This window comes from Enhydra lutris, unplaced genomic scaffold (genome assembly GCF_002288905.1).
Source record: "Enhydra lutris kenyoni isolate GAN:26980312 unplaced genomic scaffold, ASM228890v2 scaffoldscaffold66, whole genome shotgun sequence".
Classification (NCBI taxonomy): Eukaryota; Metazoa; Chordata; class Mammalia; order Carnivora; family Mustelidae; genus Enhydra; species Enhydra lutris.
This window is the reverse complement of record NW_019154150.1, coordinates 14,336,233-14,355,141: the sequence shown is the minus strand read 5'-3', so window position 1 is coordinate 14,355,141 and position 18,909 is coordinate 14,336,233. Positions and strand designations below refer to the sequence as shown.

The following is an 18,909-nucleotide window of genomic DNA, read 5'->3' as shown; positions in this document are numbered from 1 at the left end:
ATCTGTTCATTTATGGATGGATACTTGGTCTGCTTTCATTTTTTTGCTATTGTAAACAGTGCTGCAGTAAACATAGGGATTATATGTATTTTCATATAAGTTTTCAATTTTGATCTTTATTTCCCTCAAGCATTTTAAAATTGCATTTAATAGAAACTTACTTATTTTCTTTGGGTAAATACCCAGTAGTTGAATTCTGGATCATATGATGGTTCTATTTTTAACTTCGAGGAACCTCTATACTGTTTTCCACAGTGGCTTTACCAATTTGCATTCCCACCACCAGTGCACAAGGATTCCTTTTTCCCTACATCTTTTTCAGCACTTGATATTCCTTGTCTTTTTTATTTAACCATTTTGACAGGTGTGAGGTGATTTCTCACTGTGGTTTTGATTTGCATTTCCCTGATGATGAGTGATGTTGAGCATCTTTTCATGTGTCTGTTGGCTATCTGTATGTTGTCTTTGGAAAATTGTTTGTTCATGTCTTCTGCCCATTTTTTGAATGAATTTTTTGCTGTTGTATGAATTTTTTTATATGTTTTGGATATTAACCCCTTATTGGTTATATCATTTGCAAATATTTTCTCTCATTTGATAGGTTGCCTTCTTGTTTTGTTGATGATTTCCTTTGCTGTGCAAAGCTTTTTTTTTTTGTGCGGTCTGAATAGTTTATTTTCACTTTTATTTCTCTTACCTCAGGAGTCATATCTAGAGGACATAACTAGACATAACGAAGGCAACATTGTCAAAGCAATTACTGTCTATGTTTTCTTCTAGGAGTTTTATGGTCGTGTCTCACATTTAAGTCTAATTCGTTTTGAGTTTATTTTTGTGTATGGTGTAAGAAAGTGGTCCAGTTTGATTCTTTTGCATTTAGCTGTCCAGTTTTGCCAACACCATTGGTCAAAGAGACTGTCTTTTCCCCATTGTTCATTCTTGATTCCTTTGTCATAGTTTAATTAACCCATGAAAGCCTCTTGGGTTAGTGCAGACAGAACACCCTACAATGTTGTGTAACTGCAGCCCCAGCAGATGGCCTGGGGGCTGGCATCCAGTCTGAGTGCTTACACCACCCAACCACAATTCTGAGGCAGCCCCAGACAGACCCCTTAATAGCACAGGGACCAAACCCTTCCTAGTACACCCACAGCAGGCAAAGTCGGTTATTGCAGCCAACTAGACTGAAGGCAATCATGGCTCAGCCACAGCAGTAGGGTGCACACAGTCCACCTAAGGAAAAACCTCAGGAGTGTCTGGTTCTGGTGAGCAGAGGGCATTCTGCTATAGGGCACTGCAGGACCTCTTCTTCCTAAGGCTACTACTTTCAAGATGAGGAGACATAGTTGACCTTCCTACTACGTAGTAACAAAGACAGAGAGTTGGATAAAAGGAGGAGACAAAGAGGTGTGTTCCAAATGAAAGAAGAGGACAAAACCCCAGCAAAAACCTGAAATGAAATAAGCAATATGCCTCATAGAGAATTCAAAGTTATGGTCATAAAGATATTCACTGGACTTGAGAAAAGAGTGGAGGATCTCAGTGAGACCTTTGACAAAGAGATAGAAAATATAAAAAAGAACCAGTCAGAGAGAAGGAACTCAGTGACAAAACAAAACAAAAAATCAGTAGAGAAAATCAGTAGTGGAATAGAGGTTACAGAAGAACAGATCTATGAGCTGGAAGACAGTAATGGAAAGTAACCAAATTGAACAGCAAAAAGAAAAAAATGATAAAAAATGAGAATAGGTTAAGGGAAGTCCATGATATCATCAAGTGTAATAACATTTGTGTTACAATGATCTCAGAAAGAGAAAAGACAGTTGGGGCAGAAAATTCATTTGGAGAAATAATAGCTGAAAACTTCCCTATCTGGGGAAGGAAACAGACATCTAGATCCACAAGACACAGAGCTCCCCCAACAAAATCAGCTCAAGGAGGTCCACAACAAGTCACATAATAATTAAAATGGCAAAATGTAGTGATAAAGACATTTTAAAAGCTGGAAGGGGAAAGAAAACTGTTACATACAAGGGAAACCCCATAAGTTTATCAGCTGATTTTTTCAGTGGAACCTTTGCTGGCCAGAAGAGAGTGGCATGCTATATTCAGATTACTGAAAGGAAAAAACCTGCAACCAAGAATACCCTATCTGGCAAGGTAAAGAATAGAAGGAAAGGTAGATTTTCGTAGACAAACTAAAGTTAAAGGAGTTCATTACCACTAAGCCAACCGTACAAGAAATGTTAAAAGAAATTCTTTGAGTGGAAAGAAAGACCATTATTAGGAGTAAAAAACAAATTATGAAAAGGAAGAATTTCACAGATAAATGCAAACATAACAAAAGTTGTAGATTGATTACTTATAAAACCACTATAGAGGTTAAAGCACAGAAGCAGTAATATCAATTGTATCTACAAAAATCAGCTGAGGGGTTCACAAAATAAAAGGATGTAAAGTATCACACTGTATATATAAAATGGGGAGTGGGAGTAAAAATTTAGTGCTTTTAGAATAGATTTAAACTTAAGCATCCATTAACTTAATATAGAGTGCTATATTCATAAGACCTTATATATGAAACTATTTATTGATAACCACACAAAAAAGAGAGAAGAATCTAAGCATAATACTCAAGAAAGCTATCAAACAAGGGAAGATAGCAAGAAGAAGAGAGGAACAGAATTATGAAGACAGCCATGAAACAAGTAATAAAATGGAAGTAAGTACATGCCTATTTATAATTACTTTAAATGTAAATGGGCTAAATGCTTCAATAAAAGGACATAGAATGACTGAATGGTCATTGTTTCTTAAGTACTACCAACTGTGGAAGATTTTACTCCACCTTGTATAGATTTTTCTGTTCATTTTATCAGCCTTCTGTAGCAACCATCAAATGATTTGGGGGATGCTGTTTTTGTTTGAAGCCCCTTAAGTTTCCTATTTGTCATTCCAGCCCCATTCAAATTTTAAAGCCATTGCCACTTTCTCATGCCCTCAGTGGAGTCTCCTGTATGTACTAAGCTCAATTTTCAGCCATCATCCAAAACAAGCCAATGCCCCTGCAGGAAGAAATGGAAGTATCAGTTGATATTTGAAAATTTCTCTCCTTTCTGGAACTTTAGTTCACCTACTTCTTGGTGCTTCTGTAGCCATCTGATGTCTCTACAAATATGATTTTATAATTTATGTGAGGTTTTCTGGTTGTTATAAGGTAGTATTGGATTTTGTGATCTAATATATCCTTGTAGAGGCAGAAGTCTCCTAATTGATTAAATTCTGCTTTCATCTTTTTAAATGTCATCTTGTTGCTTGCTTTCAGTAACTTCATTTTTTTTCTAGATTTTAAAAACTGGATACTTCCATTATTGTAGCATTTTTATCATTGTATCTAGTGCTGTTTTCATCTTATAAACTGCTTTAGCATTATTGCCTGCATTCTGATGTATAATGTTTTCATTATATGCATTTTCATAAAAGTTTTCAATTATGATCTTTATTTCCCTCAAGAATTTTAAAATTTCATTTAATAGAAACTTGTTTGGTTTTTAAATTTCTAGTATTAGTATAATGATTAAATTTCTATTTGGGGGGAAATTTGTTGATGTTTCTTCGCATATGCTATGGTTCATTTCATGAATTCTCTGTGCCTTTGAAAATGGTTATTCTCTATAGGGTTCAGAATTTGGCATATGCCCGTAAGATATTTATCTCTAAGATATATCATGTATGTATAAGATATACCTTACTAATTTTTTTCTTTAATCTATCTCAGATTGAGGGAAGTGAATATAGTGTTCCATTATTACTGTGTTTCTGTGTATTTCTCCTGCTTCTCCTGGTTTGAGAGTTGTTATATTACTGGGTGCAGACATGTCAATAATTATTATATTATTGTTTAATTTTATTGTCTGTAGTTGAAATTTGTTTCAGAAGTTCATTCTTTTTTTTTTTTTTTTTAAGATTTTGTTTATTTATTTTGACAGAGAGAAATCACAAGCAGGCAGAGAGGCAGGCAGAGAGAGAGGAGGAAGCAGGCTCCCTGCTGAGCAGAAAGCCCGATGCGGGGCTTGAACCCAGGACCTGGGATCATGACCTGAGCCGAAGGCAGCGGCTTAACCCACTGAGCCACCCAGGCGCCCCTCAGAAGTTCATTCTTTATGGTGTTTTGTGTTCTTCAGTCCTTAATACAGAATTAGAATAGAAAATATGTGTGGGTTCTTGTCTGGTTCATGCATGACATTCTCCCAGCCACTTCTCCCATAGTTGTCGTTCCTACTGGATGTGAATTTTCCCTCATAAATCCTCTAATTCTTGATAGAAGTGATCAAGATTTGACCCAGAGAGCCCTCTAATTCGCAAATTGTGATTCTGGTTATATTTCACAGCTTTTTCGTCATTACGTCTGTTGGAAGTAAATGTGCTTTGGGAAGAATATTTAAAACACCCCCTGCATATTCTTACAGGTGGTTCTGTTCGTTGCCAGAGCCCAGAACTGGGGAGCCATTCCTGTTGTTCTTTGCTATGTTCCCTGTTTGCATGCTCCTGGACAGAGTGCATGATTGCTTACAATTTGTCACTCTGTGCTCGATAATTCTCATCTAGGTGGCTATGCTCTAGCATCCTTCTGGAAGCAAACACTCTAGCAGTTCTGGCCAATAGTATCAAAACACTCCAAACATGATAAAAGTCCATCAAAGAGCAGGGGGAGGAGGATGAGTTTGAAGATTAAGGTCTGAGGAGGTGAGGTGACCCATCAGCACAGGAAGTGGGAACAACTGTGGCTCCCTTTTAAGCTGGAATGGAAGCAAAGGCTGGTTAAAGATGGTCCCTCTAGCAGGTGATACGTTGCTTTTGAATGAGACCCCAATTATAGTGTAATGCTTTCCTTACAGATCTAAATATAAAATATTAGACAAAGTATCATACCATCTCTCTGAGTGGTTACTTCCTGATTGCAGAATGGGTAAGATTTTAGATGATCCATCTCTTCTTATTAATCCTGCAGGGTTTCATAGTGGAAAATAAATGAGACTTATTTATGCTTGCAAATCAAATTGCCATAAAAGGTTATTTCAATAGACAGAGGCAAAAATCATACTAAAATAATTTAGTAAAAATGGGAGCTAAGAGCATGCTTAATGGAACATGATTAGATTTAATTTTCTTACTATTTCCACCATTAAAGCTCCATTATCTTTTCCGAGACTTCATTTAGGTTTCCAGCCACATGGCAACTCTGAGGCATTTGTGGGGAGCACATGGAAGCCTATGAGTTCCATTAAAAAACAAAAACAGCTAATAATATGCTGTTCTTTCATTTTTGCTATCAATGTCTTTCATCTGGAGCCTCTTGTATTCTCTTTTTAACCTGATCTCTTAAAACTTATAAGTATCATTATCTAAGAGCTTTCATGCAAAAGAAGTTTGATTGTAGAGTTGAAACAACTAAGATTTACTACGAATGTCTCCGAAGTTCAGAAGCTCTGAGAATTTTTAAGAATTCCTCTGTTAGACTTTGGCTTCAAGTATATCTACATTCCTCTCTACGTACCCAGTTTAGTTTTTGGCCATCACCCAGAACTCGCTAAAACCGTTTATGGTCTTCTCAGCTCACCAGGGTCTCACTCTCTAGTGTGTGTCAGCATGATCAGCATACCGTACTCCCCTCAGCCCATTCTGACTCCCTGCCCTCCCACTGGATGGGAAGCTCCTCCAGGACAGGTGTCTGGTGTAGGTTTGGGGTGTGTTATCAGGATCTATGGTGGGCCTGATGTATGCTGGTCTTTAGTATGGATTGTTGAAGGAATGACGTTCAGTTGTGTGCAGAGGAGATCATGCATTTTTTACCTTCAAAATAGTGTACACTATTTTCTGTAATATAAAAGGATATCAACTGGGCAGACTTCTCAAAATAATGAATAATTAAATTGGTCACATATTTGTAAAGGTTTTCAGGTCTGTTTGTGTGTATATATATTTGTGTGCATTTAAAAATGTATGCAAATTTGCATTAAAACCACTTTGTTTTAATATGGGAGCTTACATTCATGCTGAGTCAGTTCTGTTTTCTATATTATGAAATCCTGTGACTCAGGATAGTAATTCATAAACTTATCCTTTTCTACCCCTCCCCCCATATTTTTGTGATGAAATTGGACTTCATGGTAACTCAGGTGGCATGTGGTATTTAGGATTCTTTTAGTGGCTGAAGAAAGGCAGGATTCTGAGGACATTGTTTCACTCAACAACCTTTTGTTCTTGGATTGATTAGGTGGACATTAGAAAGACAGGGATAGTGTTACTTGTCTTGTGCTAAAACTTATATTTGAGTGATCTTTGCTACAATCCACAAGCAAATATTTGAGTGTGCAGAACTGTTCTGTTTGACTATAGGAAAGCATAGGAATTTGATATTATTTGATATTATTTAACATCTCTTTCAAATATTCCTTCAGAAGAGTCAAAGACAAAACTGCAAGTGGCAAAATAAAATATGTGCTTTTATTGGGAGTCTTTAAGGATTACGATCCAGAAGATACAGGTTTAATTGAAATAAAAAATGTGCTCTGGAGAAACAAAGTAGTTTAGCGTTTTTAAAGTGCAAAGAAAGGGGGTGCCTGGGTTTCTCAGTTAAGTGGCCAACTCTTGATTTTTGGCTCAGGTCATGATCTCAGGGTCCTGGGATTGAGCCCCAAGTTGGACCTCCTGCCTGTGGGGAATCTGCTGTGCCTCTGTCCTGCCCCCACCCCTGCTTGTGCTCTCTCTTTCTCTCAAATCAATATAATCTTAAAAAAAATAAAAAATAAAAAATAAATTGGAAAGAGAATTTACGTAAGTTGTAGTGAAGAAACGGTGATTGATGCTGGTTTATCTACAGTTACATTAATCTACATTTGATTGGTTGCTAGGGCTAATACTGGGCAGAAAATCCATTAATGTCCATTATAACATAAGTAGATGCCTTTACTTTCAGCTGAGTTCCGTTAAAAACCCTCTGAGAATTTGAGACAGAAGATGCATATGAGCCCTACCTCCTCGGTGTCCTCCTGATATCATTTTAAATGTTAGCAGTGTCCATTCTGCCATATGCTCTCCATTGCTGGAAGATATAGCATGTTTAGCATGGAAGGCTGTTAAAGCAGAAGAGGACCTTGGAGGTTAGCCTGAAACTCCAGTGGGTCACTTCTCATTGGTTGCCCACATCTGCATGTGTCAGGGGTAGGGATTTCCCTTCTGCCCGTTTCCAGTGGAGCTCCCAGCCCTGCCCCTTGCAGCTGGTGCAAAATGATGAGTTGGGTGTTCTGTCCCCCTGCATTGCTGGGGGTAAGGGCTCCCTGTCCTCTGTATGGCTCCATACAATGGTTCCAGCTGCCTGAGGTTTTGCTTCTTGCCCTGCCCTTGATGGATCTGGTGACAATGAGTCGGACACTGTGGCTTAAAGTCATTATTGTTGGAGTCATTCTGGAGCATTCTGTTGGAGCACCAGAGCCTACATTATTCAGAGCGTGGTGATGTGAAATGTTTCAGACTGAAGCTATATTGTTTCTCCTCCTGCTTTTGGTTCCCAACCCTCTAAGGAGCTTCCTGGGTGAAATCTGAAGCCAACCCTAGTACTGGCAGGGCAGGGAAAGATGGAAGAAACAGGCTGGCCACTTCAGGTTGGTAGGTGGCCATTTCCTAAGCAAAGAGAACTTATATACAAGGCTTGTCTTGGGCAGAAGCAAGATAGTGGATCTCTGCACTGCCTGCCAAATGTTAAAAGTTTGTAGATAGAGGCCTTAACAGGGTTCAGTCATATATACCATGAAGGTGTTTTCAACACCATGTCACTATCTCAAGGTCGTGTCCTTGGAGCAGCCTCTAGGAGCTGGAAAGGCAAGCAGAACCCACATTCCAAGGGCGGGGAGAGGTTGGGAGCCACTGAGTGCCCTGGTGAATTGGCAGTCTTGTCTTTTTGATGACTTTCCCTAATAGCTTCAAGACAGGTTTGTGTGTGTGTGTGTGTGTGTGTGTGTGTGTGTGTGTGTGTGTGCGCGCGTGTGTGTGTGTTTGGTTTGGTTGTTTAATGGGCTACTTGTGCCCTCAGAGATGAGATTCTAAGATTAGCCAATAAGACTGGTGACGAATAGACTCCAGCCCTCCGTGAATGGTGTATGCATGTCCCAGAAGCTCAGGGACAGCTCAGAAAAAATCTCCTAAAGATCAGCGCCCCTTCTCTGTGCACCCCACACAAACAGACTGGACAGCATTCACCTGTGCTCATCCATTGTCAAGCAAGCCATCAGAAGGGAGGATCCCATGTCAGCCCTTCTGCCCAAGGGGACCACATATCTTTTCATTTGCAGCTCATCAAAATTCACACACAGAAAGGACACTATTATTCCATATATTCATGGGGGTGTGGAGGGATGGCTGGGTGAGAGTGTGGTAGCAAGAAAAAATCCCAACACATGTGTTCCATGAATTGAGAAAGAGCTTGAAGTGGTTGGCGTTAAGCAGAATCATTTGCTCCTCTGCTCCCTGTCTGTTGGGGATGGCCCGGGTCACCTGGGGCCTGACACTAGGCAATGCTAACAGGCAGAGACCTGAGCTGTTGTCTCTGTACATGTCCTATTGGAATGTTGGTCAGCATTTAATTTGGAGATACCCCATGGCTGAACACATAATATGTCAGTTGACTGACTTCTAGTTCCTAGTTGAGGTGACCAGCTGCCCTCTGATACAGAGTTTTTGTTTCAGCACCTGTAGACCTGGGATTTGTACCCTGAGTTTATCTTTTCTGGGCTCATTTTTCTTTCTTGAGGAAATCCAGTAGTCCCTTTTTTCCCCCTTCCCATCCTTTCCAGTCTTTCTCCCTTCTGTCCTTTGTCCCTCCCTTCTCAGCACTCATTCTGATTTCTGGTTTTCTTTTTGACCTGCCTGTAGAAAACTTAATGAAACCATTCTGATATATAATTTCTTAAAGCAGAATTGTATTTATTGGGGGTACAGGAATTAAAAATATGAAAATCCCATACCCTTCCCTTTCCCTTCCTCCCTACTCCCTCATTCCTAAGCTTAAGGGACTTCCCAGGTACTGGTGGGACAGTTGCTTTGATCCAGAAGCAGTTGATGTGAGCAAATAGGCACTCCTTAGCTGCGTCTTGGTTGTCCAGCATACAGCCAAGACCCCATAGGGATTTATCCCAGAATAGATGTTGAAGAGTAGGGTCAGGTTTCAGCTGATATCACAAGGTCTTTAGGAGATGCCCAGCCTGGCTTTGTCTAAGAAATGATTTTAAGCTCTCAATATTCCCCTTCTAGGTTTTAGAAATGAAACTGGTCAATATATGGTCACATTCTTCCTTTGTCAAGTTTGTCAATCTCTTAACTCCTCTGGAATCTCCTTCTTTTTCTTGTGTTCCCAGGACATGCCCAGCTCTCTGCTCAGGGTCCATGAGTTTCTTGATCACTTCTCCCAAAACTTTTTCCAACACAAGACCCTTTTACTCTGCCCATGGTTGTCCAGCATTGATCCACATCAATGCTTTTATGCTTGTATCCAGTTTATGCTTACATTAGAATATCTTCAAATGCCAGTTAATATTTTGGGTCCTTGCTGGCTTTTTTTTTTATTACCTAGTAGATGAAAAATTCTAAAGATGATTTTATCCTTTTATAACCCATTCATTCTCCAAGATGGTATAGTTTCTATCATTGTGTGGCCAAAAATGAGCATATTGAATGTTCCAAAGTGATTATACAGATATAACTGTTATTATCTAAGTAGAGTCTCAAAAAAGGAAGCTTGTTGCCCTCAGTTATGGAGGTTGAGAACAGAAGTGTGGTCATGCACAAAATACCAAGTGTACCAAATTCCAGGGTGAGTGACAGAGTTCCAGGCTGCCTCATGCTGCTGGTTGGTAAATATCCAGTGTATGTATTTGCAGTTCCCCTGATGTCTGACTTGTTACCTGCTCAGAATAATTTATTGGAGAAATGTGCTCCTTCTTTGAAATTTCAGCTCAGATGGTGAAATGGGTAGGCTGTGTTGCCTCTTTAGAGACAGCCCTGTGCAACAAAAACTGGTTGAAAGATCCGATGAGATCCAGACAGTATGTGCTTTGGGGGTGTGGGGGTCAGTAGGTATTATGTCAAGGTATTCCCATGTCTTTAGGAGTAGCTGACCTAGCAAAGAGATGTTAAGGGCACTGAATCTGTACCTCCAGGGAGCAGTGACTATAGGGTTTGAAAAAGAAAAGAAAACAAAACAAAACAGAGAGAGAGAAAGGAAGATAGATAGATAGATCAGTTTTTAAAGTGGCTAACTTGACTCTGCATGTCCAAATGTAAATTGTGAGGACAAAGTGAGGTGGTGGGGAAGGAAGAGAAAATTCTGAGTTGACGTCATGGCCTGCTCCTTTTATTCTCTTCTAGGACCTCAGTTTCTTTATCTTTAAAACCCAAAGATTGAACTAGCAAGTTCTCTAAGATTCTTTCAAAGTCTGGTAGTATGATTTTTGCTTAGCTCCTGCATAGCCTCCTGGTTTGGGGCAGGCCAAGTAGCTCTTTCCTCAGCGTGGTTTCCTTTCTGCTTACCACACTATCTCTTTGTGCTCTCTGAAAACCTAGGTTCAAAGAAACTTGCCAGTCAGCACAGTCTTTCCCCTGCAGACTTTGCTAGTACTCCTTTGAGACAGGAACTGTGAGTACCAACACTTGGTAAACTCCCAGCGTGGGCACTTTGCAAACTCCCCTGGTAGAAGACAGCTATGATTAAAAATGGTTTTGTGATAATGGAATGTATTGATCTTATCATTCACCATATGTAATATTTTCTTTCTTTAAAATGGGACACTTCTTTATTTTTGTGAGCAATCACTTTTTTTTTTAAGTGGGAACTCTTTATTTTTTTTAATCATTTTTTTAAAATTTATTTTCAGCATAACAGTATTCATTGTTTTTGTACCACATCCAGTGCTCCATGCAATCCGTGCCCTCTCTAATACCCACCACCTGGTTCCCCCAACCTTCCACCCCCCCACCTCTTCAAACCGTTCAGATTGTTTTTCAGAGTCCATAGTCTCTCATTGTTCACCTCCCATTCCAATTTCCCCCAACTCCCTTCCCCTAACTCCCCATGTCCTCCATGCTATTTGTTATGCTCCACAAATAAGTGGAACCATATGATAATTGACTCTCTCTGCTTGACTTATTTCACTCAGCATAATCTCTTCCAGTCCCGTCCATGTTGCTACAAAAGTTGGGTATTCATCCTTTCTGATGGAGGCATAATACTCCATAGTGTATATGGACCACATTTTCCTTATCCATTCATCCGTTGAAGGGCATCTTGGTTCTTTCCACAGTTTGGCGACCGTGGCCATTGCTGCTATAAACATTGGGGTAGAGATGGCCCTTCTTTTCACTCCATCTGTATCTTTGGGGTAAATACCCAGTAGTGCAATTGCAGGGTCATAGGGAAGCTCTATTTTTAATTTCTTGAGGAATCTCCACACTGTTCTCCAAAGTGGCTGCACCAACTTGCATTCCCACCAACAGTGGAAGAGGGTTCCCCTTTCTCCACATCCCCTCCAACACATGTTGTTTCCTGTCTTGCTAATTTTGGCCATTCTAACTGGTGTAAGGTGGTATCTCAATGTGGTTTTGATTTGAATCTCCCTGATGGCTAGTGACAATGAAGATTTTTTCATGTGTCTGATAGCCATTTGTATGTCTTCATTGGAGAAGTGTCTGTTCATATCTTCTGCCCGTTTTTTGATATGATTATCTGTTTTGTGTGTGTTGAGTTTGAGGAGTTCTTTATAGATCCTGAATATCAATCTTTTGTCTGTACTATCATTTGCAAATATCTTCTCCCATTCCGTGGGTTGCCTCTAAGGAAATGTTGAAAAACAAAAATAAAACTGGGGGCATCACGTTACCTGATTTCAAGCTTTACTACAAAGCTGTGATCACCAAGATAGCATGGTACGAGCATAAAAACAGACACATAGACCAGTGGAACAGAGTAGAGAGCCCAGATATGGACCCTCAACTCTATGGTCAGTTAATCTTCGACAAAACAGGAAAAAATATACGGTGGAAAAAAGACAGTCTCTTCAATAAATGGTACTGGGAAAACTGGGCAGCTATATGTAGAAGAATGAAACTCGACCATTCTCTTACACCGTACACAAAGATAAACTCAAAATGGATAAAAGACCTCAACGTGAGACAGGAATCCATCAGAATCCTAGAGGAGAACATAGGCAGTAATCTCTTCGATATCAGCCACAGCAACTTCTTTCAAGATATGTCTCCAAAGGCAAAGGAAACAAAAGCCAAAATAAACTTTTGGGACTTCATCAAAATCAAAAGCTTCTGTACAGCAAAGGAAACAGTCAAGAAAACAAAGAGAAATCACTTTTTAAAAAATACTTATTTATTTGTCAGAGAGAGAGAGAGAGAGAGAGAGAGAGAGAGAGACAAAGAACAAGAAAGGGGAGTGGCAGGCAGAGGGAGAAGCAGGCTTCCCCGCTGAGCAAGGAACCCAATGTGGGGCTTGATCTCGAGACCCTGGGATCATGACCTGAGCTGAAGGCAGATGCTTAATCCACTGGGTCACCCATGTGTCCAAGGTGAGCAAACACTTTTTAACAGAGAGGGCCATTAAAATTGTGTCAGCATTGGGGTGCCTGGGTGGCTCAGTTGGTAAGGCATCTGCCTTTGGCTCAGGTCATGATCTCAGTGTCCTGGGATTGAGCCACATTGGGCCCCATTCTCAGCAGTGTGTTTCTCCCTCTCTCTCTGCGCATACCCCCAACCTGTGTGTGCTCTCTCTCTCAATAAATAGAAAATCTTTTAAAAGATTGTGTCAGTATCTTTCAGGATTTTGGGAGTATATATTTTCCAGGCCAATGCAAGTGCTTCATGAGTCCTTGACAACTATTTCACATGCGAGGAATTTTATGTATTTAAAGTAAAAAGGTCTGAATTTATCATTTATTGCAAATACTCAAAAGAAAGTATGTATCTATTTAAACTTTTTGAGAAAGATTATGCTCATTGCTCAATAAGTATTTATCAGTTATTTAATTGAAGACAATATCTAGTCTGTGACAAGGTAATTCTTTTTTTTTTTTTTTTTAAAGATTTTTATTTGACAGACAGATCACAAGTAGGCAGAGAGGCAGGCAGATTGAGAGAGAGGAGGAGAAGGAGGCAGGCTCCCTGCTGAGCAGAGAGTCCGATATGAGGCTCGATCCCAGGATTCTGGGATCATGACCTGAGCCGAAGGCAAAGGCTTTAACCACTGAGCCACCCAGGCACCGCGACAAGGTAATTCTTTGAAGGAGAATCCCATGAGCTATCTATCCCTTCCCCAGCTGTATTCACCCAAGCAGCTTTGAGCCGGTTTGCTTCTTAGTTAATCTACTGGAGGCCTCTGCATACCCGGCACTGCACCTCGCACTGGGGACATGATTAAAAGTCCCACTTCTGCCCTCCAGGAGCTCGGCATCCGGTGAGGACTGGATGAACCATGGGTTACTGTATACAGTAGGTGCTCTGATGAAGTCAGACATAGGAAGGTGCTGGCGGTGCTGCCCACCCAGAAGGACAGCCTTCCCCCCGACCCCATCCCTGCTAGCGTCAGCAAACAGCCTGAATTTTTAGGAGTGAACATTAGTTTGCCAAGGCTGTACTTTTGTAACATTTTATTATTGTCTATTATTTTGGACAGTGGCAGGGATGTGATAGGATGGCGGAAGGAGTTGTGTGCCTGGATGCACACCTGTATTTTCTCATTTGTCCCCCGTACCTGGGGCCCGTGTTTGGCTCAGGTAGGGTGTTGTGGGGCAGTTTGGCCTGTCAGCCCCCTAGGCAGACACATGAAAGGGGTGCTGTCTATTCCTGGGGACACTGGTCCTGGCTGCTTCCCTCCATCTCGCTCCATTGCGATGGCTCTCCTTCCTGAGTAGCACTGGCTCCGACCCAGCGCGCCTGCCTTGAGGGCTCTACTGGGAGCCAGAAGGATGGAAATTTCCTGCTAGAAGCTTAAATAATGTGAAAGGGCAGGAGGGCTGAGCAAGCCAAGTGACACAGTTAATCTACCAGAAGGGCATCCATAGCAGTCTGCCATTGGTGTTGAGCAAGGACTGGATTTCTCAGGCTGAGCTCAGCATATGATTGGCAAGTGGTGCCATTTGGTCCATAGCCTCCCTTCTGTGCCAGCTGGAATGTGTTGCTAATAAGAACTTGTATTTGCTGCTGCTAGAGGGCCCCTATACTATTGGTCAGTTAAATTAAGAAATTTAAATTCTTTTCTCTCATGTCTTTGAATCAGAAAGATAATGATCCAAACCAAGGAAGAGACTTAATTCTATACCTCCAGGCTTTTAGGGTGAGAGCATCCTACACCTTTGGCTTCAGATGGGGAAGAACATGCCTGAGGGTCTCCCTTAGCCTCCTCAGAGAATGCTAAGCCCCCAGCAGCCCTGACCATAAGGGCAGAGGAGCTGGTTGACTGTTTCACAACTGGCAGAGCAAATGCCCAGTGGTAGTCGCCCCAGCCCCAACATGATCACACCTGAAACAATCTCACTTCAGATGCCCATATCTGGGCCTTGCTTCCCAGGAAATCCCATATATCTATTTATAAGGTAAACGAGTGGAGATTGATTTTATTTTATTTTATTTTAAGATTTATTTATTTATTTGACAGGCAGAGATCACAAGTAATCAGAGAGGCAGGCAGAGAGAGGGAGAGGAGGAAGCAGGCTCCCCGCTGAGCAGAGAGCCCGATGTAGGGCTCGATCCCAGGACCCTGGGATCATGACCTGAGCCGAAGGCAGAGGCCTAACCCACTGAGCCACCCAGGCGCCCCTGGAGATTGATTTTAAATTTGTGCTCCTTCAGCTTGTTCCCTTCCCTTTTCCTTACCCACAGGAGTCAGAATTTGGTTCAATAAATCATGAGAATATTTCCCAAATCATAATATGATACTTCCCTGGGATTGAGAGCAGTGGAGCTACAATGCCCTTGCTTCTGCCATCCCCTGGTTCTCGTGTCCTCTCTCCCCTCAGGCCTTAGAATCCCCCTGGGGCTCTGGACAAATGGGATGGTGGGAGAAATGGCCCTCCACCTTGGGACTACAGTGGACTCTAATATACTCCCTGGGCCTTCAGGCCCCGGGTTTAAGCCCTGGGAATGGGGATGAGTCTTGTCACTCAAGAAAAAGGAGCCTGGTTAGTAGTGGAGGACAGGAGGCGAGAAGGAGAGACACCACTAAGAGCTTGTGGCAGCCCCGGCCAAATACGACAGCCACCTTATCTTTAGCAGAGGAGAGCTGCAAGAGGACGCACATGGAGAATCAGGGGGAATTCATTGCAGATGGGATGTGGAGGTGGGAGAGAGGCGGCTGTCCCAGGTGATTCCAGGATTTATGGCTGCATGATAGACAGATGGTAGAGCTCTTCATTGGTTCAGGAAGCCAGAGGATGATGTGTGAGGGGAAAGGACAGGATGAATTCAGTTTGGATCCCATTGGATTGGAGCTGTGTGCGGTACAGTCTTGTGAAAAATCAGTAATATGAAAGAGTGTCCTCTTCCACTCTGATACACTGATTTCATCTGAATGCTCTGAAGAGTCTTCCATGGGTTCCAGATGTCTAGGAATCTAGCTTTATGGGAGAAGGTATAAAAAGGAAAGTGAGCGGACACCCACTCTATTTCTTTTACCTTTGTACTCTGTCCCAGCACATGTGTAGTAGACTAGCATCCTGTCGTGCAACGTGCAAAAAGTTTCCCCCTGAAATGTGATCTCACTGTGTGTTGAAATAGGACGTGCCCTGTGTTTATTTCCCAGAGATTATACATTTCACGTTCACAATCCTTGCATGTGCTTCTGTTTTTCTGCCTCCTCTCAGTTTCCAACCTCCCCAGGACCAGTGCTTGTCTTTTATTTTGCCCTCTTTGGAATTCTGACCCCATACCAAGGGCAAAAGAGAGTGACCATTGCTCATTGTTACTTTCGATTGCTAAAGGTGTTTCCTGCCTTGACGATTGAGAGCCCTGCCAAACTTTAGAGTCTGGCCATCTGATGTCTTTGAATGCCATTTCTGTCCTCAGATATTAGAAGAAAGTATAATGCTTTGTTTACAGTGAAGCTGCTCTGGGAAGGCTGATCATTTTTCAGGAGTGTTTCCTTGCCGTGCCCTTGGTAGTTCAGAGCTGTCCTCTTTAAGCACTGAAGCAATTAGTTTTGAGAAGGCTGATTCTTCAGGGTCCAGTGCTCCCCTGCCTTTCATTTGCTGAAGCTGTACATTTTAATGAAGTTGTTTCATCTGTGTTGCCAAACATGAGGATTTTGCTGCTTCAATTCCAATTATCTCTACTGGCAAATGCTATGTTTTATTAGTACTCTCAAGTGCTCTGTTTATTAAATGTCCATATACTATGGCATTAGGCACACAAATTAGGTCAGCTGTGCTTATTGATGGGTTATGGATAAAGGAGTTAAGTATTTCATCATAATCTTAAAATGCAGTGGGATGGCCTTCCATGGCTTTGCATGTCGTCAGTGATGCCTTCTCTGATGAGCTCTTCTGCCTTTCTTACCCAGTGGTCGAGGTTCATGCTGAGTGTCTGAGCAATGGGGCTGTTGTATGTACTTGCAGTTTTTGGAGTAATATGCTTATGCTTATTCTTTTCTTTCTTCTAGTTGCCTGGCACCTCCACTGGCTTCCTAGGTTCTGTGTCTTACAGCATGGTGATATCTATGGAGGGCACTTATGAAACCAGGAGAGGCCAGCAGTGGTGGCACAGGCAGGACAGCCCTACCATAGCAGCCCCAATTCAGTATTTCTCTGCTTCTTTCTCCCCCCACACCCCAATCTGCATCCTTTAGATTCCTCCCACCTTACCCTGTGGGTCCTCAGGTTGTACGGGTTACCCTGGGATGTGCTGATGGGCTGGAAGCTCTCACCCCCACCCCCGTCTCTCCTCTCTTGTGCCCATCACTGTGGGTCACCAGGCAATGCTGCATGGCGATGAGGTACATGGCTTCCACCATCCCACAGACCCAGTCCTAGCTTCAGCTTTGAAGAGCTGGGTGATCCTTGGCAAGTTACACTTCACCTCACTAACCTCATTGTCTGTATCTATAGGAAGGGGAGAATGTAGCCACTTCAGTGTTTCTGTTAGGATCAGATGAGACAGTGATATAGGTTATATGCCTGGGGTATGGGCTGTGGCACACAGTGTCCCATCAGCAAATTGTTAGCACTGCCTTGTCTCCCCCCTGACCCTTGTAGGCCTTTGTGGCTGCTCTGCCACCACTGGGCTAAGATCAGCACGGAGGCCACTGGTGCCTGAGCCCCTGACCATGCCAAAGGTTCTGTTGCAAGTCATTGGCTGCTGCTTTCTCTCCTTACACGGCTTTACTTGTATGTGTTCCTTGCTTTTATTCATAAGCTGTGGGGATTTAAAAAGGAAAGGAAAGGAAAGAAAAGAGACATCAGGACTTTACCTAGCCTTCTGTTATAATCTTTTTACCTTGGAACTCAGTCATAGCTTTCTGGGAGGAGGGGCTGCCCTAGAGGAGCATCTGATGGGGACCCAGTCTTTCATCAGGATCATCCCTCGCCTTTGGCTTGGATTGGGGTCTTTGAACCAAACTTGAGCTTCCCACTTGTCTTTACACCAGGCTTGCAGAGTCCCCGAGAACAACTCTGGCCCCACATATTTACCCCTTGTTTTCTCCCTTCCTATAATCCTCTACTCTCACTTTAAGTAACCGTGGTGTTTTTCAATGCATCGTTTATCCCCTGTAGGCTAATACGGTTGTGAACAGCAGGAACAAATCTTATTAAAGTTGCTAAGAGAAATGAAATAACTCAATTTGATAGAAGTTAATGGAAGTGTGTTTAACTCATTTTTATACCTTCTCAATTGTTATGTATTTCATTCTTTCCGGGGGAAATGATGACCTGGGCCATAGCAGTAGCTGTCAGTCCACCTGGAGAACTGCAGCAGCATCTTGAGCAGGAGCAAGGACTCTGTTCCATGCTCTTCCTCCCCAACACTATGTAGGAGATATATGTACGTATGTATATGTGTGTGTATATATATACATATACATATATTTAAATGTATATGTAAATTTAATTTATGTGTGTAAATATATATTTATAATATATATGTGTTATATACAAAAATATATTTATTTTGTAATATATATTTGTAAATATATACATTTACAAGACAGATAAAGATTGTAGATATATCTGTAGATAAATATAGCTATAAGAGAGAAGAGTATGTAAATAGGATTCTCTACTATAATTTTTACAAACTCCTCACTTTATATTAAACAGAGTTCATAGTTTATGAATGGCTTGAAATCCAACAACAAAGAAACTAAAAAACAACAATTGTTTTTTTATAATGACTAGAAAAGAAAACGAGCCATTTCTCCCAGTCTAGTTATAGGATTATTGGTCTCTTTTATTTCCTGCATCAAATATTTTATCCTGCAGATCCCGAGTAGCACGGTGGGCTGGGGCTTTAAATGATCAAGAGTGCACCTTGGCTTTCTGCCCCTCTGTAGACTGAGTTGTGGGGTTGGGAGAGGCCTTCATTTTGCAGGGACTCTGGAACCTCCAGGGCAGGACTCCAAGAACCTGGTTGGCTAGGGAACAGTCCTGGATTCGTAGTGTTCGGGGTAATGGGGATTTGGATAGTTGGCTTTTATATGAAAGGAAATGCCGATATCAGCAAGTGGTGCTCACCCCATGAGTACAAGGGAAAACGAAAGTATTAGCTTCATAGGGAGGCGAAAATATTACCAAGAGCATCATAGAAAAGGTACATTTAATCATAAGAAATGTATATAGTGAAGGAACAATAGATTTATCTCCAGCA

General features: G+C 41.6%; 1 protein-coding gene across 3 annotated transcripts in view; it reads left to right on the top strand.

Moving 5' to 3' along the window:
- Positions 1 to 18,909, top strand: part of LOC111159058 (unc-51 like kinase 4) — a 618,913-nt gene that overhangs the window by 310,560 nt on the left and 289,444 nt on the right. The window lies entirely within an intron of this gene.